We start from the raw sequence: 27,167 nt of genomic DNA on the forward strand, positions 1-27,167 counted from the left end.
CTCTGTCGAGAGGCCATGAGGGTGTGGGAATGGGCGATCTCCACCAACCGCTTTCTCACAGCAACGCACATTCTGGGATGGTCCAACATTCTAGCGGACAAACTAAGTCGCACCATCCTGTTACCATACGAGTGGTCTCTGAATCCCGAGATAGCGAATCGGATCTTCGCCAAATGGGGACAACCCTGTTGCGATCTCTTTGCCTCTCCCTCGAACACAAAATGTTATGACTACTTTGCTCTCATTTCCCCCTCCGGGTTCTGGTGCATGCTTGGCCTCCCGGTCTTCTTTATGCTTACCCTCCTCTTCCTCTGATGCTGAAGTTTCTGCAGAAAGCCAGTCGGTTGGGGAGCAGGATTGTCCTCATTGCCCCGTTTTGGCCTCGTCAAACCTGGTTCCCTTAACTTTGGTCTCATCTGGTGAATCCTCCTTGGGTTCTGGATCCCTGTCCGGATCTAATATCCCACCCCCTAGATCTCCCAGTCCCGAACCTGGACAGTCTCAAGCTCACAGCTTGGCTGCTCCAGTTCCACTCATAGCTAGGACTCCCGGTATCTCTTCCCCAGTTAAAACCATTCTAGTAGCAGTGCACAAGCCTTCTACTAGAAAGATTTATAGCAGCAAATGGAAACGTTTCTCCATTTGGGCGGAACGCAAAAATTTGGATCCTTTTACAGCTCCTTTGCCCGCTGTATTAGACTTTCTGTCAGGACTGTTTCATCAGGGGGCTAGTTCCTCCACAGTCAAAGTCCAACTAGCAGCTATCTCTCATTACCACGTTGGAAACGAATTGGGCCCTTTGATCACCACGAAATTGTGTAAGACCTTTTTGAAGGGCACCTTTCTGCTCAGACCCCCAGTGAAGGATGTAGTCCCTCCTTGGGATTTAACGCTGGTGCTTCAGGCCTTGACAGCTCCCCCGTTTGAGCCTGCAGCTTCCATAGATCTTAAATTCTTGTCATGGAAAACGGCTTTTCTTGTCGCCATCACCTCGGCTCGAAGGGTCTCTGAATTACAGGCCCTCTGTGTAAAACCCCCATACTTGACCTTTCACAAGGATAGAGTTTACCTCAGGACCAATCCCTCCTTTCTTCCCAAGGTTGCCTCTGAGTCAAATATTAACCAGTCCATCAACTTGCGGTCTTTTTCTAACTACCATAACAAAGGGGAATACAAATTACGCTCATTGGATATGCATAGACAACAGCTTCTACATCCACAGGACATCTGGTCATAGGAAATTTGTTCGTCTCCTTTGCCAAATTTAACTTTGGTAAATCTGTGTCTAAAGTCACACTCTCTAGATGGATTTCACAGTGTATCCTTTTAGCATATGAAAGTTTGGGCAGGCCCGCACCTCAGGTAGTCCTTGCCCACTCTACCAGATCTATGTCTACCTCTGCTTTTAGAGCTAGAGTTTCTTTGGATGATATTTGCTCGGCAGCCACTTGGGCTTCATCTCATACTTTTATCAATCACTACAAATTGGACATTATCTCCAGAGGGAGAGCATCCTTTGGCTCTGCAGTGCTCCGGAACATCCTTCCATGAAGGCCCAAGATTCAGGTAGCTGGGGACTCTGTCCCAAGGTTGCTGCACAAATGAAGTTAACTACTTCAGATTAAGAAGTTATGTACTCACCATAATGTTCCATCTGAGTAGGTAAACTTCATTTGTCTGCAACTGTCCCTCCCTCCTGCCCCCTCACTTGCAAATGTTCTCATACTCAGGTCCGTGGGTTTTACCCACTTATCTTGGGATTAATCATTGTTAGCAGCTTTTGCTGTTGGGCAAACTTGATCTGAGGTCAGTCAGGGTTGGCAGGGGATTATGGGTAGGGGAGGAGCTTGGAGGCGGATCTAAAGCTGTTGAAAACTGCCGGCTCGGATCGAGGTTGGATCCGATTCCCAAAGGTTGCAGACAAATGAAGTTTACCTACTCAGATGGAACGTTATGGTGAGTACATAACTTCTTATTTTCAACATGTTGACAAGCAAATGGGGGAGCCCAGACATAAATCTATTTGCCTCTCCCCAGAACTACCAGTTGGACAAATTTTGCACAAGGACTCCTCACAAAAAAGCCTGGAAAGTGGATGCTCTGTCACTCAGCTGGAAAAACCTATCAGTGTACGCCTTTCCCCCTCTGCCTCTGCTCTCCAAAGTTCTGCTAAAAGTCAAACAGGACAAACCAAAAATGATTTTGATTGCTCCAGACTTGCCACACCAACACTGGTACCCACTCCGCAGTGTGTCACAAATCTCTCCATGGCACCTGCCTCAGACATCTTCCTTACTGTCTCAGCAGGAGAACCAAATTCTGCACCCTTAGCTACCAACATTGAACCTTGCAGCTTGGCTAATCATTTAAATTCACCCTTAGCATCCCTCAGCAAACCTGTGATGGATGTAGTCTTGGAGGCGAGAAGACCTAGTACTAGAAAATGTTATGCTGACAAATGGAAAAGATTCTGTGCTTGGAATCAATCTCAAGGAATGAGCACAGCAGTGCCCAATTTACCTCAGATTTTACAGTACTTAACTGAGATGCTTCACAAGGGCCTGTCTTTTTCCTCCATTAAAATCCACGCCTCAGCCATTTCAGCTCATTATAACACAGAACCTCCCCTCTTCTCTCATCCTCTGCTCAAGCAGTACCTCAGAGGGGCCAAAAACTTGAGACCAACCAGGAGAGCTCCAACCCCTGCCTGGGACCTAAACTTTGTACTGGAGAAACTCACTCTACCTCCTTTCGAGCCAGCTGCTACTGCAGACTTAATTTTTTTTTCTTGGAAAACAGCCTTCTTTCTAGCATCACTTCAGCTAGAAGGATATCAGAGTTACAGCCCCTTATGGCAGTGGAGCCTTTCATCATCTTTCATGCGGACATGGTGTCACTCAAGAACAGTCCATCCTTCATGCCCAAGGTGGTATCCAGTGTGGCTCTTAATCAGTCAATTCATTTCCCAACTTTCTTTCCCAAACCACAGAACAAAGGGGAACAGATTCTGCATTCATTGGATGTGCACAGACATCTTAGATTCTACTTGGACAGGACTAAAACTCGAAGAAAATCTGAACATCTGCTGGTACCATTTGCTGCAGGGGCAGAGGGAAAGGCTATTTCAAAACATACCATTTCTAAATGGATAAGCCATTGCATTCATTTCTGCTATAAGCACCATGGAAAACCAATCCCCAGGATCGGAACTCATTCCACCAGGGCTGCATCTACTTCTGCAGCCTTTCTAAGAGGTGTTCCTACCAGGGATATTCTAGAAGCTGCTACCTGGAGTTCAGTTCATACTTTCACCAAGCATTATCATTTACCAATTTTCTCTAAATCCAGAGCTGTTTTTGCCACTGCTGTCTTGCAGGGCCTTATAGCTGGTCCTAATGCTGTATAAATCCATCCTCCCAACCATAGCTTTGGGAATCTACCCAAATGTATTGACTGCAGCAGTGAAACACGAAGAACATAGTACAGTTATGTACATTTACCATAAATGTAGATGTTCGAGTGTATTCACTGTTGCAGTCCTGGATGTTCCTCGTGCATACAGCTGCAGTCATCACACTTGGGTTATCCTGCCGTCAGGCGGGTCCTCGGTCGGCCGAATTCCAAAGTCTTGGTCCGCCGTCGGTTGTCGTCGCTTCCTCCCTGACATCAGTGCGGCAGGGGTATAAAAGAGGCAGCCGATGCCATTTTCTTCAGTCTTTCTTGCCGCGCGGTGCCCGAAGCAGAAGCAGTTCGCAAGTGCCGGTCGGCCAGCTCCTGAGATTTACGAAAAGTATTTCAGCCGAAGTCTTCTTTAAAGCTAAGTACCCCGTTGGGGAAACTTTTCTTGCCTCAGACCTATGTCAGACAAAGTTAATAATTGCATTTCTTGTGGGAAGCAAATACCGCATAAGGATTTTCACTCTTACTGTATACCTTGCTTAGGGCCAGACCACGACGTCTCGGCCTGCCGTTTTTGTGCTAGATTTAACAAGCGCACTATTAAGCGCCGGGCGGAGTTCGCCCTTCATTATTTTGGCAAAAAATGTAATTATATCATGTCGTCTGATTTTCCGACACCAGTTACAGGCAAAAAACGCAAGGATAAGGACAGACACCCGAGGCCTGCACAGAGTACTGAGATCACGCTAAGACCGACTACCGATTCTCCGGTTCTCAGCGAGGCGCCTACGCAGCCCCTGACTACCGATGAAACTATTTTACCGGCGACTTCAGTACCCGAGGTCGCAGCTTCCTCAGACTCCATTCCCACTGCAGATACCGACGCCACTCTTGGTGGAGAAAAGTAAAATTTAGCGAGGCCTGCCAGTTCTGAAGGCGTTTTCAGGCCTACCACCTTCTGTATTAAATCGTTCTCTAAATCTAAAGCTCCAATGAAAATTAAAAAACAGGGTCCTCAGACCCCCCCTCTCAAGGCCCCATGCCTTAAAATGGCTGAGGATTTGATTACACTCATCAAGGGTTCTCAACCCCCCTCAGACAAAAGACCCAGGTTGGAGGAAGACATCCCTTCCTCAGACCAGGCTTCTATTACCTCAGACCTTTCTGAGGACCAGGATTACGCCTATTCCCCATTTGAAGACTCTGATGCTGAGGAGTGTATTCCCTCGGTCTCCCCCCCTGAGGACTACTCTTTTGGGGAAACCCTTCATACATTGAGAGAGCACTTCCACTGGGAAGGCCAAGATTACTCAGATTTCAAGAAAAGGCTCAGGGAATTTCTGCTACTTCCCCAGCATAGGCCCCTGGCTATTCCTCCTGTCTTAGATATTTTGGATGATGTGTACGCAGAAGCCAGTCTTAATCCAGACTCTTTACCTCCTGCCCCTGTTAAACCTGACAGATATTACCGGGTTCCTGATTCTCACCAGTTCCTTTATAAAAGCCCTTCTGCTGACCCAGAAACTATTTCTCAAGCTCCCAAGGGGGTTAAGGCCTCTACTGCTAAAAACTCTTTACCTTCAGAGAGAGATTCCAGAGCATTAGAAAGGTGGGGGGAAAAGGTGTACACATCAGCCACTTTAACCATGAGGGCATTAAACTGTCAATTTCATATGTTAAAGTACCAGCAGTTCTTGCTATCTCAGCTGAAAAGCAAAATGACACCAACAGAACAACCAGATTTGAAAGAGTTGCAGGATTTGTTGCATGGAGCAGAACAAGTGGGGAAACATAACTTACAGTGTGGTTTTGATGCTTTAGAGGCCTCATGTAGAGCTGCTGTCACGGGGCTATAATACGTAGACACGCTTGGCTCAAAGAGCAAACCTTACCAGATCATGTCAAAGCAAAGTTATTAGATGCACCACTACAAAAAGATGTATTGTTTGGTGTTAAAGCGGAGGAGGTACTAAAGAAAATGGAGGAAAAAGCGAAATCTATGCAAACAGTTAAAGATTTCTTGCAAGTGCAGCCTCCACGCTTCAGCAGAAACTGGCCTTCAAAAAATTGGTCCTTTCCAGCCACGGAAAGACCCCAAAGGGGTAGATACAGACGCCCAAGGGGTAGAGGACAACCTCAAGGATCTTACAGAGCTAGGCAGTGGCAAGCACCAGCCCCAAGAGGTGAAGAAGATAGACCACAGTCATTTAGAAAACAGACACAATGACTTTCCCCTATGCCTGCCAAACAAAGCAATAATGGCAGCACCTTTGAGCAGAAAACTGGCCTTATTTTCAAAAAACTGGCACATTGTTACAAAGGACAAATGGATTCTGGATATTATAGACAGAGGCTACAGGTTCCACTTTCACACCCTTCCAAAAATGAGAGGCATGCCAAACCTGCCACAAAATCAATGGGCAGAGGCACAAAAACAAATTTCCGCTCTCATGGATATGAAAGCAATTCAAGAGGTACCTGCAAAAGAACAAGGTCAAGGTTTTTATTCAAGGCTATTTCTGGTACCAAGGAAGGACAAAGATTGGAGACCCATCTTAGACCTATCTATTCTAAACACATATCTAGAGGTACCAAAATTCAAGATGCTCACATTACAGCAGCTTCTTCCCATGCTGGGCAAGGAGTCTTGGCTGGTAACGTTGGACCTCAAGGAAGCATACCTGCATGTCCCTATCAGACAAGATTGCAGAAGATACCTCAGATTTCTTGCAGGTTCAACCCATTATCAATTCTCTGCATTGCCCTTTGGCTTATCTACTGCGCCCAGAGTGTTTACGAAATGCCTGGCATCAGTAATTGCTTTCTGCAGACAACGAGGAATACAAATCTACCCATATCTGGACGACTGCCTGATCCAAGCGGACAGCAAGGACATTCTATTACAGCATCTGGTGTTTGTAATAAAACTGTTAAACTGCCTTGGGTACACAGTGAACAAAAAGAAATCAAAACTAATACCCTCTCAACAGATAATTTTCCTGGGTGCCAGCTTGAATACAACGGCCCGGATGGCTTACCCTCACGTCAGACAAACAAGGGCAACTGTTTCAATACTTCAACAAAATGGCAACTTTAACCAGGCTAACTGCAAGGAAAATCCTGCAGGCTCTGGGGTTCATGGCATATTGCATCCTACTAATACCATTTGCAAAGCTGCATATGAGGAAACTACAATGATACGTAAAAAACTTATGGTCTCAACACAGCCACAGCTTGGAAACAATTTTACCACTCATTCCATGCCTTCAAAAGGAATTTTTGTGGTGGGCTCAAGCATGCCAAAGTAACACGGGTCTCCCTTTCTGTATACCACAAGCAAGTCAAATCATCACAACAGACGCCTCAGACTATGCCTGGGGAGCACACATGTCAGATCAGTGCATCCAGGAAAATGGTCCCAAAACAGATGCACCTACACATCAACCAAAAGGAGATGCTAGCTGTGCAAAATGCTCTTATGACCTTCAAGGACCTACTGCATCCGGGCCAGCTATTAATAAGGACAGACAACACCACAGTCATGTGGTACATAAACAAACAGGGAGGGACGCATTCATAACCCATGTGCAGACAAGCTATGACCCTGTGGAACACAGCATTGGAATTACAAGTTCAACTGCAGGCACAATTCCTGCCAGGGAAGGAAAACACACTGGCAGACAACTTAAGCAGAATTATGACAGACCCACACGAATGGAAGTTGCATCCTCAAGTCTTCTCAAAGATAATTCAAATATGGGGACAGCCAGACATAGATCTATTTGCTACCCACAGAAATTACCAGTTGGAAAAATTCTGCTCAAGGACCTATCATCCGCAGGCATGGAAAGTGGACGCACTCTTTCAATTGGACAGCATTGACAGTCTATGCCTTCCCTCCTCTACCTCTACTGACCAAAGTCCTATTAAAAACCAGAGCAGAGAGGCCACAAATGATTCTCATTGCTCCAGACTGGCCACGACAGCACTGGTATCCCCTGCTAAAGAGCCTGTCACACTCACCACCATGGATCCTACCTCAAGTTTCTCTTCTGTTGTCCCAGCACAACTACAAGACCCTTCACAGCCAGCTCAGAACTCTAAATCTAGCTACATGGAAAATACCTTAATTTGCCAACAGACTCCCCTCTCCAAAGAGGTACAGGATGTCATCTTGGAGGCCAGGAGGCCCTCTACTAGAAAAACCTACTCCGCCAAATGGAAACGATTTTGTTCCTGGAATCAAGCAAAGGGCCAGAATCCTTGGGTAATAAATATACCTCAGATTTTACAGTACCTAGCTGAGATGTTAAACAGTGGCCTTTCCTTCTCTTCCATCAAGATCCATGCTTCAGCCATTTCAGCACAATACAATACGGATCCTCCTTTATTCTCACATCCTCTATTAAGGCAGTTCCTCAGAGGGGCAAAAAATATAAAATCCCCACGGAAACCACCAGCTCTAGCTTGGGACCTCAACTTCGTATTGGAGAAGCTGACACTGCCTCCTTTTGAGCCGGCTTCTTCAGCAGAGCTACAATACTTGTCGTGGAAAACAGCCTTGCTTCTGGCTATTACCTCAGCACGCAGGGTTTCGGAGCTACAGGCCCTCATGGCTGTGCAACCATTTAATATTTTCCATCAGGACAGGGTTTCCTTATGAACCAACCCTACCTTCATGCCAAAGGTAGTATCTAGTGTGGATTTGAATCAGACTATTTATTTACCTACCTTTTATCCAAATCCACAGAACAAAGGGGGAGAGGCTACTACACTCCTTGGACATTCACAGGCAACTTCGCTATTACTTGGACAGAACAAAGTCATTCAGGAAATCTGAGCAGCTCTTTGTGTCCTATGCTACAGGTGCTCAAGGAAAGGCTATTTCCAAACAGACTAGTTCAAAATGGATAGCCCACTGCATACGCTTTTGTTATTCATTTCGTGGAAAATCAGTGCCTGCATACATCAGATCCCACTCCACCAGGGCTACAGCTACCTCAGCAGCTTTCCTCAGGGGGGTCCCTACCAAGGACATTTTGGAAGCAGCTACTTGGAGTTCAGTGCACACTTTCACCAAACACTACCACCTTCCACTATACTCAAAATCTAAAGCGGCTTTGCCACAGCAGTCCTGCAGGGCATTCTAGCCCCTCCTAATTCCGCTTAGTACCAGCCACCCTTACTTAGCTTTGGGATTCTACCCAAGTGTGATGACTGCAGCTGTATGCACGATGAACATAGTACAGTTTTGTACCTACCATAAATGTAGATGTTCGAGTGCTCATACAGCTGCAGTCCAGGTTACCTCCCTCCATCCCTCTTAGGACAAGGCGTATGACAAACACCTTTAACATACAACCTATTTGGGGTATTCCTTCATGGTGTATTTGCTTGCAACTACTGTTTTGATTTATTTACTTATGTATGTTTGCATAACATCATGTATTGCCTTCCTTTCTGGGGACACCTGACATCTGGGGCAAGAAAAACTGAAGAAAATGGCGGCTGCCTCTTTTATACCCTGCCACACTGACGTCAGGGAGGAAGCGACAACCGACGCCGGACCAAGACTTTGGAATTCGGCCTACGAGGACCCGCCTGACGGCAGGATAACCCAAGTGTGATGACTGCAGCTGTATGAGCACTCGAACATCTACATTTATGGTAGGTACAAAACTGTATTTTACCCTCCCTCCAGCCCCTGTTTTCTCTGACTGAACCTCTACTTTCTGTTACTTTGCTTAAAAGTCTTTTTGGTGTATTTATTTTGGTTGGAGGTATATTTTTGTGTTTTAAATTATATTTTGCTCCCCATTCGGGGGGCACCTGACATCTGGGGCAAGAAAACTGAGGTAATGGCGTGCTGCATGTTTTATACCCTGACGACCTGGCGTCACGGAAGAAGGGACAGCAACCGACACAGGACCCAAGACTTTGTTAATCAGGCCGACTGAGGGCAACCTGCCAGCAGATTACTCAAATGTAATGACTGCAACAGTGAATACACTCGAACATCTACATTTATGGTAAGTGTACACAACTGTACTTTTGCCTCCCCTCTGGACAGACAACTGTCACACTTTTGTACCAGGGCATCCAGCCCCCTAGCAAGGGCATCAGGATGCCTTTTCTATCTCATAGAAGGGGATGTTTATCATACCCCCCTTCCCACTCTTACAAAAAGTCCTGTTGAAAATTCAGCAGGACAAATTTGGCCTTGACAGCATTGATACTCCCTCCTTCTGCATTTAGCTAGGGGCAGTCATCACATCACTCTGTCGAGAGGCCATGAGGGTGTGGGAATGGGCGATCTCCACCAACCGCTTTCTCACAGCAACGCACATTCTGGGATGGTCCAACATTCTAGCGGACAAACTAAGTCGCACCATCCTGTTACCATACGAGTGGTCTCTGAATCCCGAGATAGCGAATCGGATCTTCGCCAAATGGGGACAACCCTGTTGCGATCTCTTTGCCTCTCCCTCGAACACAAAATGTTATGACTACTTTGCTCTCATTTCCCCCTCCGGGTTCTGGTGCATGCTTGGCCTCCCGGTCTTCTTTATGCTTACCCTCCTCTTCCTCTGATGCTGAAGTTTCTGCAGAAAGCCAGTCGGTTGGGGAGCAGGATTGTCCTCATTGCCCCGTTTTGGCCTCGTCAAACCTGGTTCCCTTAACTTTGGTCTCATCTGGTGAATCCTCCTTGGGTTCTGGATCCCTGTCCGGATCTAATATCCCACCCCCTAGATCTCCCAGTCCCGAACCTGGACAGTCTCAAGCTCACAACTTGGCTGCTCCAGTTCCACTCATAGCTAGGACTCCCGGTATCTCTTCCCCAGTTAAAACCATTCTAGTAGCAGTGCACAAGCCTTCTACTAGAAAGATTTATAGCAGCAAATGGAAACGTTTCTCCATTTGGGGACATAAAATTTGGATCCTTTTACAGCTCCTTTGCCCGCTGTATTAGACTTTCTGTCAGGACTGTTTCATCAGGGGGCTAGTTCCTCCACAGTCAAAGTCCAACTAGCAGCTATCTCTCATTACCACGTTGGAAACGAATTGGGCCCTTTGATCACCACGAAATTGTGTAAGACCTTTTTGAAGGGCACCTTTCTGCTCAGACCCCCAGTGAAGGATGTAGTCCCTCCTTGGGATTTAACGCTGGTGCTTCAGGCCTTGACAGCTCCCCCGTTTGAGCCTGCAGCTTCCATAGATCTTAAATTCTTGTCATGGAAAACGGCTTTTCTTGTCGCCATCACCTCGGCTCGAAGGGTCTCTGAATTACAGGCCCTCTGTGTAAAACCCCCATACTTGACCTTTCACAAGGATAGAGTTTACCTCAGGACCAATCCCTCCTTTCTTCCCAAGGTTGCCTCTGAGTCAAATATTAACCAGTCCATCAACTTGCCGGTCTTTTTTTCTAACTACCATAACAAAGGGGAATACAAATTACGCTCATTGGATATGCATAGACAACTTCGCTTCTACATCCACAGGACATCTGGTCATAGGAAATTTGTTCGTCTCCTTTGCCAAATTTAACTTTGGTAAATCTGTGTCTAAAGTCACACTCTCTAGATGGATTTCACAGTGTATCCTTTTAGCATATGAAAGTTTGGGCAGGCCCGCACCTCAGGTAGTCCATGCCCACTCTACCAGATCTATGTCTACCTCTGCGGCTTTTAGAGCTAGAGTTTCTTTGGATGATATTTGCTCGGCAGCCACTTGGGCTTCATCTCATACTTTTATCAATCACTACAAATTGGACATTATCTCCAGAGGGAGAGCATCCTTTGGCTCTGCAGTGCTCCGGAACATCCTTCCATGAAGGCCGCCCAAGATTCAGGTAGCTGGGGACTCTGTCCCAAAGGTTGCTGCACAAATGAAGTTAACTACTTCAGATTAAGAAGTTATGTACTCACCATAATGTTCCATCTGAGTAGGTAAACTTCATTTGTCTGCAACTGTCCCTCCCTCCTGCCCCCTCACTTGCAAATGTTCTCATACTCAGGTCCGTGGGTTTTACCCACTTATCTTGGGATTAATCATTGTTAGCAGCTTTTGCTGTTGGGCAAACTTGATCTGAGGTCAGTCAGGGTTGGCAGGGGATTATGGGTAGGGGGAGGAGCTTGGAGCGCGGATCTAAAGCTGTTGAAAACTGCCGGCTCGGATCCGAGGTTGGATCCGATTCCCAAAGGTTGCAGACAAATGAAGTTTACCTACTCAGATGGAACGTTATGGTGAGTACATAACTTCTTATTTTCAACATGTTGACAAGCAAATGGGGGAGCCCAGACATAAATCTATTTGCCTCTCCCCAGAACTACCAGTTGGACAAATTTTGCACAAGGACTCCTCACAAAAAAGCCTGGAAAGTGGATGCTCTGTCACTCAGCTGGAAAAACCTATCAGTGTACGCCTTTCCCCCTCTGCCTCTGCTCTCCAAAGTTCTGCTAAAAGTCAAACAGGACAAACCAAAAATGATTTTGATTGCTCCAGACTTGCCACACCAACACTGGTACCCACTCCGCAGTGTGTCACAAATCTCTCCATGGCACCTGCCTCAGACATCTTCCTTACTGTCTCAGCAGGAGAACCAAATTCTGCACCCTTAGCTACCAACATTGAACCTTGCAGCTTGGCTAATCATTTAAATTCACCCTTAGCATCCCTCAGCAAACCTGTGATGGATGTAGTCTTGGAGGCGAGAAGACCTAGTACTAGAAAATGTTATGCTGACAAATGGAAAAGATTCTGTGCTTGGAATCAATCTCAAGGAATGAGCACAGCAGTGCCCAATTTACCTCAGATTTTACAATACTTAACTGAGATGCTTCACAAGGGCCTGTCTTTTTCCTCCATTAAAATCCACGCCTCAGCCATTTCAGCTCATTATAACACAGAACCTCCCTCTTCTCTCATCCTCTGCTCAAGCAGTACCTCAGAGGGGCCAAAAACTTGAGACCAACCAGGAGAGCTCCAACCCCTGCCTGGGACCTAAACTTTGTACTGGAGAAACTCACTCTACCTCCTTTCGAGCCAGCTGCTACTGCAGACTTAATTTTTTTTTCTTGGAAAACAGCCTTCTTTCTAGCATCACTTCAGCTAGAAGGATATCAGAGTTACAGCCCCTTATGGCAGTGGAGCCTTTCATCATCTTTCATGCGGACATGGTGTCACTCAAGAACAGTCCATCCTTCATGCCCAAGGTGGTATCCAGTGTGGCTCTTAATCAGTCAATTCATTTCCCAACTTTCTTTCCCAAACCACAGAACAAAGGGGAACAGATTCTGCATTCATTGGATGTGCACAGACATCTTAGATTCTACTTGGACAGGACTAAAACTCGAAGAAAATCTGAACATCTGCTGGTACCATTTGCTGCAGGGGCAGAGGGAAAGGCTATTTCAAAACATACCATTTCTAAATGGATAAGCCATTGCATTCATTTCTGCTATAAGCACCATGGAAAACCAATCCCCCAGGGGATCGGAACTCATTCCACCAGGGCTGCATCTACTTCTGCAGCCTTTCTAAGAGGTGTTCCTACCAGGGATATTCTAGAAGCTGCTACCTGGAGTTCAGTTCATACTTTCACCAAGCATTATCATTTACCAATTTTCTCTAAATCCAGAGCTGTTTTTGCCACTGCTGTCTTGCAGGGCCTTATAGCTGGTCCTAATGCTGTATAAATCCATCCTCCCAACCATAGCTTTGGGAATCTACCCAAATGTATTGACTGCAGCAGTGAAACACGAAGAACATAGTACAGTTATGTACACTTACCATAAATGTAGATGTTCGAGTGTATTCACTGTTGCAGTCCTGGATGTTCATCATGCATACAGCTGCAGTCATCACACTTGGGTTATCCTGCCGTCAGGCGGGTCCTCGGTCGGCCGAATTCCAAAGTCTTGGTCCGGCGTCGGTTGTCGTCGCTTCCTCCCTGACATCAGTGCGGCAGGGGTATAAAAGAGGCAGCCGATGCCATTTTCTTCAGTCTTTCTTGCCGCGCGGTGCCCGAAGCAGAAGCAGTTCGCAAGTGCCGGTCGGCCAGCTCCTGAGATTTACGAAAAGTATTTCAGCCGAAGTCTTCTTTAAAGCTAAGTACCCCGTTGGGGAAACTTTTCTTGCCTCAGACCTATGTCAGACAAAGTTAATAATTGCATTTCTTGTGGGAAGCAAATACCGCATAAGGATTTTCACTCTTACTGTATACCTTGCTTAGGGCCAGACCACGACGTCTCGGCCTGCCGTTTTTGTGCTAGATTTAACAAGCGCACTATTAAGCGCTGGGCGGAGTTCGCCCTTCATTATTTTGGCAAAAAATTTAATTATATCATGTCGTCGGATTTTCCGACACCAGTTACAGGCAAAAAACGCAAGGATAAGGACAGACACCCGAGGCCTGCACCGAGTACTGAGATCACGCTAAGACAGACTACCGATTCTCCGGTTCTCAGCGAGGCACCTACGCAGCCCCTGACTACCGATGAAACTATTTTACCGGCGACTTCAGTACCCGAGGTCGCAGCTTCCTCAGACTCCATTCCCACTGCAGATACCGACGCCACTCTTGGCGGAGAAAAGTAAAATTTAGCGAGGCCTGCCAGTTCTGAAGGCGTTTTCAGGCCTACCACCTTCTGTATTAAATCGTTCTCTAAATCTAAAGCTCCAATGAAAATTAAAAAACAGGGTCCTCAGACCCCCCCTCTCAAGGCCCCATGCCTTAAAATGGCTGAGGATTTGATTACACTCATCAAGGGTTCTCAACCCCCCTCAGACAAAAGACCCAGGTTGGAGGAAGACATCCCTTCCTCAGACCAGGCTTCTATTACCTCAGACCTTTCTGAGGACCAGGATTACGCCTATTCCCCATTTGAAGACTCTGATGCTGAGGAGTGTATTCCCTCGGTCTCCCCCCCTGAGGACTACTCTTTTGGGGAAACCCTTCATACATTGAGAGAGCACTTCCACTGGGAAGGCCAAGATTACTCAGATTTCAAGAAAAGGCTCAGGGAATTTCTGCTACTTCCCCAGCATAGGCCCCTGGCTATTCCTCCTGTCTTAGATATTTTGGATGATGTGTACGCAGAAGCCAGTCTTAATCCAGACTCTTTACCTCCTGCCCCTGTTAAACCTGACAGATATTACCGGGTTCCTGATTCTCACCAGTTCCTTTATAAAAGCCCTTCTGCTGACCCAGAAACTATTTCTCAAGCTCCCAAGGGGGTTAAGGCCTCTACTGCTAAAAACTCTTTACCTTCAGAGAGAGATTCCAGAGCATTAGAAAGGTGGGGGGAAAAGGTGTACACATCAGCCACTTTAACCATGAGGGCATTAAACTGTCAATTTCATATGTTAAAGTACCAGCAGTTCTTGCTATCTCAGCTGAAAAGCAAAATGACACCAACAGAACAACCAGATTTGAAAGAGTTGCAGGATTTGTTGCATGGAGCAGAACAAGTGGGGAAACATAACTTACAGTGTGGTTTTGATGCTTTAGAGGCCTCATGTAGAGCTGCTGTCACGGGGTCTATAATACGTAGACACGCTTGGCTCAAAGAGCAAACCTTACCAGATCATGTCAAAGCAAAGTTATTAGATGCACCACTACAAAAAGATGTATTGTTTGGTGTTAAAGCGGAGGAGGTACTAAAGAAAATGGAGGAAAAAGCGAAATCTATGCAAACAGTTAAAGATTTCTTGCAAGTGCAGCCTCCACGCTTCAGCAGAAACTGGCCTTCAAAAAATTGGTCCTTTCCAGCCACGGAAAGACCCCAAAGGGGTAGATACAGACGCCCAAGGGGTAGAGGACAACCTCAAGGATCTTACAGAGCTAGGCAGTGGCAAGCACCAGCCCCAAGAGGTGAAGAAGATAGACCACAGTCATTTAGAAAACAGACACAATGACTTTCCCCTATGCCTGCCAAACAAAGCAATAATGGCAGCACCTTTGAGCGGAAAACTGGCCTTATTTTCAAAAAACTGGCACATTGTTACAAAGGACAAATGGATTCTGGATATTATAGACAGAGGCTACAGGTTCCACTTTCACACCCTTCCAAAAATGAGAGGCATGCCAAACCTGCCACAAAATCAATGGGCAGAGGCACAAAAACAAATTTCCGCTCTCATGGATATGAAAGCAATTCAAGAGGTACCTGCAAAAGAACAAGGTCAAGGTTTTATTCAAGGCTATTTCTGGTACCAAGGAAGGACAAAGATTGGAGACCCATCTTAGACCTATCTATTCTAAACACATATCTAGAGTTACCAAAATTCAAGATGCTCACATTACAGCAGCTTCTTCCCATGCTGGGCAAGGAGTCTTGGCTGGTAACGTTGGACCTCAAGGAAGCATACCTGCATGTCCCTATCAGACAAGATTGCAGAAGATACCTCAGATTTCTTGCAGGTTCAACCCATTATCAATTCTCTGCATTGCCCTTTGGCTTATCTACTGCGCCCAGAGTGTTTACGAAATGCCTGGCATCAGTAATTGCTTTCTGCAGACAACGAGGAATACAAATCTACCCATATCTGGACGACTGCCTGATCCAAGCGGACAGCAAGGACATTCTATTACAGCATCTGGTGTTTGTAATAAAACTGTTAAACTGCCTTGGGTACACAGTGAACAAAAAGAAATCAAAACTAATACCCTCTCAACAGATAATTTTCCTGGGTGCCAGCTTGAATACAACGGCCCGGATGGCTTACCCTCACGCCAGACAAACAAGGGCAACTGTCTCAATACTTCAACAAAATGGCAACTTTAACCAGGCTAACTGCAAGGAAAATCCTGCAGGCTCTGGGGTTCATGGCATATTGCATCCTACTAATACCATTTGCAAAGCTGCATATGAGGAAACTACAATGATACGTAAAAAACTTATGGTCTCAACACAGCCACAGCTTGGAAACAATTTTACCACTCATTCCATGCCTTCAAAAGGAATTTTTGTGGTGGGCTCAAGCATGCCAAAGTAACACGGGTCTCCCTTTCTGTATACCACAAGCAAGTCAAATCATCACAACAGACGCCTCAGACTATGCCTGGGGAGCACACATGTCAGATCAGTGCATCCAGGGAAAATGGTCCCAAAAACAGATGCACCTACACATCAACCAAAAGGAGATGCTAGCTGTGCAAAATGCTCTTATGACCTTCAAGGACCTACTGCATCCGGGCCAGCTATTAATAAGGACAGACAACACCACAGTCATGTGGTACATAAACAAACAGGGAGGGACGCATTCATAACCCATGTGCAGACAAGCTATGACCCTGTGGAACACAGCATTGGAATTACAAGTTCAACTGCAGGCACAATTCCTGCCAGGGAAGGAAAACACACTGGCAGACAACTTAAGCAGAATTATGACAGACCCACACGAATGGAAGTTGCATCCTCAAGTCTTCTCAAAGATAATTCAAATATGGGGACAGCCAGACATAGATCTATTTGCTACCCACAGAAATTACCAGTTGGAAAAATTCTGCTCAAGGACCTATCATCCGCAGGCATGGAAAGTGGACGCACTCTTTCAATTGGACAGCATTGACAGTCTATGCCTTCCCTCCTCTACCTCTACTGACCAAAGTCCTATTAAAAACCAGAGCAGAGAGGCCACAAATGATTCTCATTGCTCCAGACTGGCCACGACAGCACTGGTATCCCCTGCTAAAGAGCCTGTCACACTCACCACCATGGATCCTACCTCAAGTTTCTCTTCTGTTGTCCCAGCACAACTACAAGACCCTTCACAGCCAGCTCAGAACTCTAAATCTAGCTGCATGGAAAATACCTTAATTTGCCAACAGACTCCCCTCTCCAAAGAGGTACAGGATGTCATCTTGGAGGCCAGGAGGCCCTCTACTAGAAAAACCTACTCCGCCAAATGGAAACGATTTTGTTCCTGGAATCAAGCAAAGGGCCAGAATCCTTGGGTAATAAATATACCTCAGATTTTACAGTACCTAGCTGAGATGTTAAACAGTGGCCTTTCCTTCTCTTCCATCAAGATCCATGCTTCAGCCATTTCAGCACAATACAATACGGATCCTCCTTTATTCTCACATCCTCTATTAAGGCAGTTCCTCAGAGGGGCAAAAAATATAAAATCCCCACGGAAACCACCAGCTCTAGCTTGGGACCTCAACTTCGTATTGGAGAAGCTGACACTGCCTCCTTTTGAGCCGGCTTCTTCAGCAGAGCTACAATACTTGTCGTGGAAAACAGCCTTGCTTCTGGCTATTACCTCAGCACGCAGGGTTTTGGAGCTACAGGCCCTCATGGCTGTGCAACCATTCAATATTTTCCATCAGGACAGGGTTTCCTTACGAACCAACCCTACCTTCATGCCAAAGGTAGTATCTAGTGTGGATTTGAATCAGACTATTTATTTACCTACCTTTTATCCAAATCCACAGAACAAAGGGGGAGAGGCTACTACACTCCTTGGACATTCACAGGCAACTTCGCTATTACTTGGACAGAACAAAGTCATTCAGGAAATCTGAGCAGCTCTTTGTGTCCTATGCTACAGGTGCTCAAGGAAAGGCTATTTCCAAACAGACTAGTTCAAAATGGATAGCCCACTGCATACGCTTTTGTTATTCATTTCGTGGAAAATCAGTGCCTGCATACATCAGATCCCACTCCACCAGGGCTACAGCTACCTCAGCAGCTTTCCTCAGGGGGGTCCCTACCAAGGACATTTTGGAAGCAGCTACTTGGAGTTCAGTGCACACTTTCACCAAACACTACCACCTTCCACTATACTCAAAATCTAAAGCGGGCTTTGCCACAGCAGTCCTGCAGGGCATTCTAGCCCCTCCTAATTCCGCTTAGTACCAGCCACCCTTACTTAGCTTTGGGATTCTACCCAAGTGTGATGACTGCAGCTGTATGCACGATGAACATAGTACAGTTTTGTACCTACCATAAATGTAGATGTTCGAGTGCTCATACAGCTGCAGTCCAGGTTACCCTCCCTCCATCCCCTCTTAGGACAGGGCTTATGACAAACACCTTTAACATACAACCTATTTGGGGTATTCCTTCATGGTGTATTTGCTTGCAACTACTGTTTTGATTTATTTACTTATGTATGTTTGCATAACATCATGTATTGCCTTCCTTTCTGGGGACACCTGACATCTGGGGCAAGAAAAACTGAAGAAAATGGCGTCGGCTGCCTCTTTTATACCCCTGCCACACTGACGTCAGGGAGGAAGCGACGACAACCGACGCCGGACCAAGACTTTGGAATTCGGCCTACCGAGGACCCGCCTGACGGCAGGATAACCCAAGTGTGATGACTGCAGCTGTATGAGCACTCGAACATCTACATTTATGGTAGGTACAAAACTGTATTTTACCCTCCCTCCAGCCCCCTGTTTTTCTCTGACTGAACCTCTACTTTCTGTTACTTTGCTTAAAAGTCTTTTTGGTGTATTTATTTTGGTTGGAGGTATATTTTTGTGTTTTAAATTATATTTTGCTCCCCATTCGGGGGGCACCTGACATCTGGGGCAAGAAAAACTGAGGTAATGACGTCGGCTGCATGTTTTATACCCCTGACGACCTGACGTCACGGAAGAAGGGACAGCAACCGACACAGGACCCAAGACTTTGTTAATCAGGCCGACTGAGGGCAACCTGCCAGCAGATTACTCAAATGTAATGACTGCAACAGTGAATACACTCGAACATCTACATTTATGGTAAGTGTACACAACTGTACTTTTGCCTCCCCTCTGGACAGACAACTGTCACACTTTTGTACCAGGGCATCCAGCCCCCTAGCAAGGGCATCAGGATGCCTTTTCTATCTCATAGAAGGGGATGTTTATACGTACACCCCCCCTTCCCACTCTTACAAAAAGTCCTGTTGAAAATTCAGCAGGACAAATTTGGCCTTGACAGCATTGATACTCCCTCCTTCTGCATTTAGCTAGGGGCAGTCATCACAAGTTACTTCACAGAGTGGACCTTCTCGCACAGGACAAGGGATCCCTAATCCATCTCCACTTAGAATCTCTGAACCTAACCCTGTGGGTGATGAGTGTTGATCCCGTTCAGCCACCTTTACACTGAGGATGTGCTTAATGCCTGCGGGAGGCCTGGAAACCCAATACTAGGAAATCTTTTTCATCCAAATGGAAAAGGTTCACTCTTTGGTATCTTAAAAGATAGCTAGACCCATTTCAAGGAGAGGTCCCCTTACTGCTGTCCTATTTTGTGAATTGTTGCAGGCAGGTCTGGAACATTCCTCTTTTAAGGCCCACCTGGCTGCTATTTCTGCTAGTCTGCCTCTTGACCCTCCTCTTGCCTCACAACTTCCAGTGAAGTTATTCCTTAAGGGAGTACTGCATCTCAGTCCTCCCAGGATACCCATTCCACCGCCATGGGACCTGAACTACGTTTTAGAGAAGCTCGTTGTGGCTCCTTTTGAACCAGCAGCTACAGCTTCTCTAAAATGTTTCACTTGGAAAACTGTGCTTTTGGTGGCCCTGACATCAGCTAGGAGAGTGTCAGAGCTCCAGGCACTCATGGCCACACCACCTTTTTTAATCTTCTACAAGGATAGTGTGACCCTAAATGGCTAACCTGTCCTTCACGCCTACGTTGGTCAGTGAGCTGTCCCTGAACCAATTTATTCACCTCCCCACCTTTTTCCATGTCCCCAGAATGTCAATGAGAGAGTCCTGCATTCCCTTGATGTTCACAGACAATTAAGATTCTACCTTGACAAGACTAAGTCCCTTAGGAGATCAGAGCAGTTGTTTGTCTTTTTTCACCCCCAAAGTCCTGGGGAAAGCAGTGACAAAGCAGACTATTTTTGCCTGGATTTCCAAGGCCATCTCCTTTTGTTACAACTACCATGGCAAACATCTAAACATTAAAATTAAAGCCCACTCCACTACAGCCATGGCCTCATCTGGAGCTTTCTTCAAAGGGCCAGACACTGCTTCTATTCCAGAGGCAGACTTCTGGACATCTGTCCATACCTTCACAAAACACTGCAAACTGGACCACATTTCCAGATCTAGAGCAGGTTTTGTTAGGGCAATTCTGCATGGATTCTTTGAAAACAGTTCCAAACCACCTTCCCCTTCCCCTTCCCTGAGCTATGGCACTCACCCAAGGGTTATGAATACTGCAACATGTGAATAGAAGGACATCGAATAGCTGTGTAAAGTTTTACCATAACCATAGATGCCCTTCTTTTCCATGTTGCAGTATTCTGTTCCATCCTCCTACCCCTATATATATAAATATAACTATATAATATATATATATATATATATATATATATATATATATATATATATATGAATACATACACATTTTATATATACATATATATATATATATATATATATATATATATATATACATACATAATGTGTGTGTATGTATGTGTGTGTATATTTATATAGATATATATATATATATATATATATATATATATATATATATATATATATATATATATATATATATATATAAAATAAACCGTGCTGGATGATAGGACTTGTGCAGCTATCCTAGGACTGGGGTCCGACTGGGGCATTCACTTCTGGCGAAGGTACTTGCAGATGTTACTTTTATGGCCCACGCACCCTATGGCCAACGTCAGATGTCCCACGTACCTTAGTCGCTGAAGCTTTTGTATACTGGCCAGACGTTTTTGGGTAGAAGAGCGGAGGATAACCCAAAGATTATGAATACTGTAACATGGAAAAGAAGGACATCTGTCGTTGTGTAAGATTTTACACAACTATTCTTTATAGCCACTTTGAGTCTGCACCCCTCAGATATCTGATTGTAATAATAATAATAATACAAAAAAAATGACCACACAAATGTATTTTAGCTTTGATTCACACAAGCATTTGCCAGGTAAAGTGTTCCTTCTTGCGTCACACAAACAAATCTGTCCTGTAAAATAAGAGTACCAACTGTTAAACTTAAGAAGACATCAGTAAGGTGAGTCATTTTCATTCAGGAACAATCCCCTCTGTTTCAAGACATTATAGCCACTTTTTTGGCTGTGTCCCCTTAAGATGTCTGTGATGAATATAACGGTGACAATAATTTATTTACTTTTTTATTTCATGCAGAAAGAAGGCGTCGGAAGATATTCCAACATGCTTCAAACAAATGCATATTAGTCTTAAACAGCTTCTTCCATTGGTCATTATATCCAGTTGCCTCCCAGGCTAAAAAAAAAAAAAAAACACTTCATTCCAGACTATCCTGATTGAACTGCAGCCTGACTACAGCATTGTTTTGCAAACCCTCATGATGCTGCCAGCTACAGACTTCTGCCGATGCTTTCATTGTGTCTCTTACATCCACTTTTCTTTAAAACTTTCAGGCTTCTACCTCAGCCAGTCCACCAACAGCATATACAGTAAATCAGAGAGCCATCAAAGGTTTTCTTGACTGGTTGCTTTGATTGTGGATGTGACAAAGTAGAAAGCCAGAATGATAATTCATTACTTGGTTGTTTTATTAATTTCATTTGGTTTGTTTTGTTAATCGGGTAGTTGGACTCAAGTGGCTCTTTTCAGCCACAACCCAGGCCGTCAGACTCAGCAGTGCAGGAAGATTACATACACAATGTGAAGTACACATATTTTAAAGGAAAAACATGCACTCAAATTATATGAAGTACATATACAGTTTTGTGAAGAATAAACATCAGTAGGCAAAATACAGCATTCTTAAATATTTTACCAATAAAGTTTTGAAATGGCTTCTGAGGCATTGGCAGCAGCAATGCTTTTTTCTCCCTTAAAGATAAATAAAATGGGAGAAGAAAAGCTCTAACCTGAATGGCACCCTAGGCAGCTGCCTAATTTGCATATTCCTGAGCCAAGTTGTGCTGGGAGCTTACTTGTTGCAAGGAAGACCAAAGAGAAATAAGCATGCAGTTTAAATTCTGGTGTGTTCCCTGTGGCTTGAAGTTGATTTCATTTGGAAGTAGGTAAACAAATCACCTTTCCTTAAGCACACTTAGAATGTAAAGGTGAATATAGCAATGCGTATGTGTTACAGGCCCTGTGGAAATACAAGTACTTTGATTAGTAGTTGCCTTTATGTATCCAGAAATGGAAAAATAAGTCTGATTAGCTGATGCCAAAATCTGGTTTATTACTGCACGAACAGGGCAATATGCAAAGATAACATACACCAACCCATACTTGGATAGTACAAAATGTATCTGATTGGCAAAAAACTAATTGTGGCTCAGTACTGTACTATTAAAGTAGTAGACGAGGAAAAATACTTGGATAGTACTAAAATAATGTCTAGGTATATTAATTGAGGAGTTCAGTAGTGTTTTCTAAGGTGCAACAGTCATTTGATGCTACTGATGGTTACAAAATAAGTAAATTCCAGGTGAGAGTGCAATTTGGCAACAGGTTGAACTTGAGGCAGATATTAGAATGTGCAGATAACTGTGACATCTTGATGACAGCTGAAAAGAAAGTTTGCTGTCTTGTGTAGTGCACTAGCTGTTTAAATGAGAGGCTTGTAGGATAATCCTGCCTCATTGACGTTCCCAGTTGTAAAAATGTGGTCTGATTTAAAACATCAAAGTGTGTAGAGTAAATTTAAGCACATAAATTTAAAAAGTAAGTTCCAGACAGAATTATGCACCCAAAACAGTGGACTCCAGTTGGGTCGCACCCCACAATCTGGTGATATAAAAGGCTGTCATAAAGTACATTACTTCTGGTGTTTGTTTTCTACAAGGAGTGAAAGATAATAGCTTAAGAATGCCTGTCAGACTATTTTAATGTAATAGTGCGTGATGGTATCAGTGAAGTAAACTGAATCAAATGTGATAGTGCAAGTAGAGGTAAGTCTGCTAAAGACAAGACTAATGCCTGCAAGTCTCTTTCCAGCAGCTGTCACAAGGAGAAAAGTTTGCAACTTTTTACAAAATGTAAGGACTATATAGAAAACAAGCACTCGTACATTAATGTCTCATAGAAATTAAAAGGTCAAGCAAACGTGTGTTTGTGTAGAATTGGGAACTTACTTGTCCCAAGTTAAACCAAAGAGGAAAATAAGTGCATTTTGTTGTCCTCCCTGTGACTTGAATCTGCTTTCAGTTGTGATTAGGTAAACAAGTGGTCTTTGCCTGAAACATGTTCGGAATTGGGAGGGAGAATAATATTGCATAATGTGTTCCAAATCAGACCAAGGAGAAGGAGGTGAGAAGTTTAAATTTGTCTTCCCTGTAGGTTGAAGCAAATCTTTTTTGCCTAAAGCACACACACAATGAAAAAAGCAGTATGCATGTGTAGAATAGTGCTGTACAGCAGGTGTGATCAGTTTGTTGTAATTCATAATATTTTGGTGCTGGTGCAAGAGAGGTATTTAAGGTGGCCTATTTGAATTTTTGTTAGTATTTTGTTGTGCTGTGCTAATGTTTTGCTGGTGAGGCTCTCTATACTAGTCAGCAGAATGTGTTTTTTCAGAACAGGAATTTCCCATCTTATTGGCAGTTGTAGAGTTGGTGGGTGTTATACTGCCAAAGTATGAATAGCTGCTTCTGTCATCATAATACAGGTAAAGTAAACTTGTATGCAATGTAAACTTCTGTGTTAAGGAATTTGTAGCTTGTAGTTTGGTCATTGTCTTGCATAAAAGTGTATATCATTAAATCTATTCTGAGTAAGTGCAGATCTAAAATCCCTTTTGCTAGCCTCAGGTTTTTAATACTGATACTATAGCCTCAGGTTTTTAACACTGATACTACTAGCATCACACTCTGTCCTGGCTTCACAGCCTCTTTAACTGTCTGTTCTGTAAAATTGCAGTACACTCTGCCACACATGCCCTTTTCTTTTTCCAGTACCCTGGTGTGAAGATGCTACAAAATGTGTGACCATCCTTGGCATTTGTCTAGTGAGTGGTATTCTTTGTGATTCACCAATGCTAATGCCATGCCACATCAGCTGTCTCTTTCACTGCTTAAAGTAGCTCTTAGCAGCTCATGTTCATCTGATAGAACTCAAAAAATACTTCAATCTGCTTTTTCCCATTCCATGAATGAATCAGTGACTGTAGGCTGTATTGAGTCCTCCCCCTCATCCTTCAGTGGCCGGTAAGTGGAAGAAATTTTAAGTTTGCTTAATGGCTGTACTTATTTGTATTCTAAGCACTTAACTGTATGTGTCAGCCAGTGCTTCAGATTGTCAGTCAAGTACGTGGGAGGATTTGGGATTAAATTTGCCACTGGAACCAAAGTAGCAGGTACATTGCATGGTCTGGTAATTGGGAACACTCATTTGTGATTTAAAGATTATATAGCCGTCCAAAAATAAATCTAGGGCAGAGTACTTCAGAGTAACAGGTCATGTGCCTCAGTTTAGCTTAGACCATGGGTCTCGCTTTTAATTTTTACCATTTAGTGGGTGAAGTTAATCTAAGTTTAGTATTGGAAGTTATAATTCTTTTAACAGTAGTAAATGCAATCTGATTGTTTTAGCTGAATTTTATTTACTTCTGTAGGCTCCTAAGGTCGAAGGTTATATTGAATTTTGTTTACTCCAGCATTTTATTTTCTCCATAGCTTGGTGGTCATTCTTTGTTTTTATTATGTTTTTTTTCTCTGTAATTTTGTTACCTTCCAAGGTACAATCTTTTACACCTAAGCCCTCTTTCTGATATTGCAGTGTAATGTGTTGATTTTGAGTGAGTACTTACTAATCTCTCTTTACAATGATTTTTATTTTATTATGTGTATTTGTACTTTGGTTGGGGGGGGGTTCCATGTATCAAAGATGGAAGTAACAAAATAAGCAGCAAATTGAGTACAAACTTCAGTTCTGTAAAATAGTTTCATATTTCTAACACCAACTGTTTAAATATTTCATCAGTTTATGTAATCTTTCCAGAATGCCCAGTATCTTAAAGCACTAAACACTAACCAAAAGTCAGCTTATGCCAGGGTGTGTTGACAAATAAGAGGTGGTAAAAAGGATTTAAGAAGTGTGGATAAATGTGAACCCCAGTTTAATATACAAGTAATGTAGTTTTGTGACATAACACAGAATTTTGTTTTGAGCCATTTACGAAATTGCATATCTACACAGGAAGAATGCAGAGTCCCTGTAATCACAACTACGCAGGTAAAAGCTGCACTCTCTAAAGCCAAAAACACAGCATCCATAGGACCGGACGACATCTCAGGCTGCATTTTACACAAACTTCAGAACGAACTGGCTCCCCACCTAAGCACCATGTTCAATCATAGCCTCACATCAGGCTTTGTGCTCACTGAATGGCGTACAGCAACAGTTAGCCCACTGCACAAAGGGGGAGCCACCACTGATCCCGGGAACTATCATCCTATTAGCCTGACGAGCCTGGTCTGCAAGGCCATGGAACGTATCATCATGGAACTCATAAACAAAGACATTGGTAACCTCCAGACTCTGGATCCCACCCATTTCGGGTTTGTGAAAGGCAGATCATGCCTTCTGAACCTGGTCGACTTTGAGGCAGTCACCAAAGCCGTAGATGAGAGTAAGGTGGTTCACACAGCCTGTCTTGACCTCGCCAAGGCTTTCAACACCATCCCCCATTCTGGAATTATAGCTAAACTCACTAAACTAGGTATAAATCCCTACTTCACAAGATGGGTTGCCAACTGGATCACTGACAGAACCCACACTGTAAAAGTTGCACACTCCAAATCTGACCTCAAACCAGTGGCAAGTGGAGTACCACAGGGTTCAGTCCTGGGACCTCTCCTGTTTGATATCTACTTCTCTGAAGTACAGGCTAACACAGAAGGCCACTGGGTAATGAAGTTCGTAGATGACTGCAAACTAGGAGCCATAGTCGAGTCCCCAAATTATGTGGAAATCCTGCAGAAGGGCCTCACTGAGACAGATGCCTGGTGTCAGAGCCATGGCCTCAAGCTCACTGCCAAAAAGTGCATTGTTTATCCCCTTTGGTAAAAACTCTGTACCCATGAACTACTACATAGACAGCAGTCTACTTAACACCGAATGTGTGATGAGACCTTGGGACCCAGGTGGACAGTAGTCTGTCCTTTGATAGTCACATCGCTACAGTAGTCAGGAAGTCCTTCTACGTGCACACCTCATCATAAAAGGGTTCTCCTCCAGGAATAAAGAGGTCATTGTTCCCCTCTACTCGACGCTCATTAGAGCCAGTATAGAGTACAAGGCCCCTTTTGGAATGTACCTCACAAGACATCTGGAGCAGCTGGAAAGGCCACAGAAGTACCTCACAAAGAGGATTACTGGCCTCAAACAGATGCCCCTACACTGACCCGTCTCAAACAACTCCAGCTTTACTCCTTAGCATATCACCTACTCCGAGGTGATTTCTGCCTAACATATAAAGCTATGTCAAACCCAGAGCTGTTGGACATGCTCCACTTAAAGAAATCCCAATCCCTCCAAGCTACATGCTCTAGGGACCTAAACCTTGTCACCACAATAAACAGGACATGCTGGAGGGATAGATTTCTGTCCCAGAGACTTCCCATACTCTGGAACAGGCTACCCAGCTATGTCAAGCAAAGTTCTTCATTAGCACTCTTCAAGAAAAATCTTGATGAGTGGATGGGAAATAGGAAATACACCCCGGGGATCACTTCTGTCTCTCTGCTCGACAGTGGCACAGGAAAATAACTTTCTTGTGTGGCGTAAGCCAGGGAACCTTGTTGGCTAGGCTTACAGAGGCCCTCGGGCCGAT

General features: G+C 44.4%; 1 protein-coding gene across 1 annotated transcript in view; it reads left to right on the top strand.

Annotated features, from left to right (window-relative positions):
- The window catches only part of ZDHHC17 (zinc finger DHHC-type palmitoyltransferase 17), a 1,884,000-nt gene that overhangs the window by 898,923 nt on the left and 957,910 nt on the right, over nucleotides 1-27,167 (top strand). The window lies entirely within an intron of this gene.

The sequence above is a fragment of the Protopterus annectens genome, chromosome 11.part0, assembly GCF_019279795.1.
Source record: "Protopterus annectens isolate FY-2018-M chromosome 11.part0, PAN1.0, whole genome shotgun sequence".
NCBI classification, from domain to species: Eukaryota; Metazoa; Chordata; order Ceratodontiformes; family Protopteridae; genus Protopterus; species Protopterus annectens.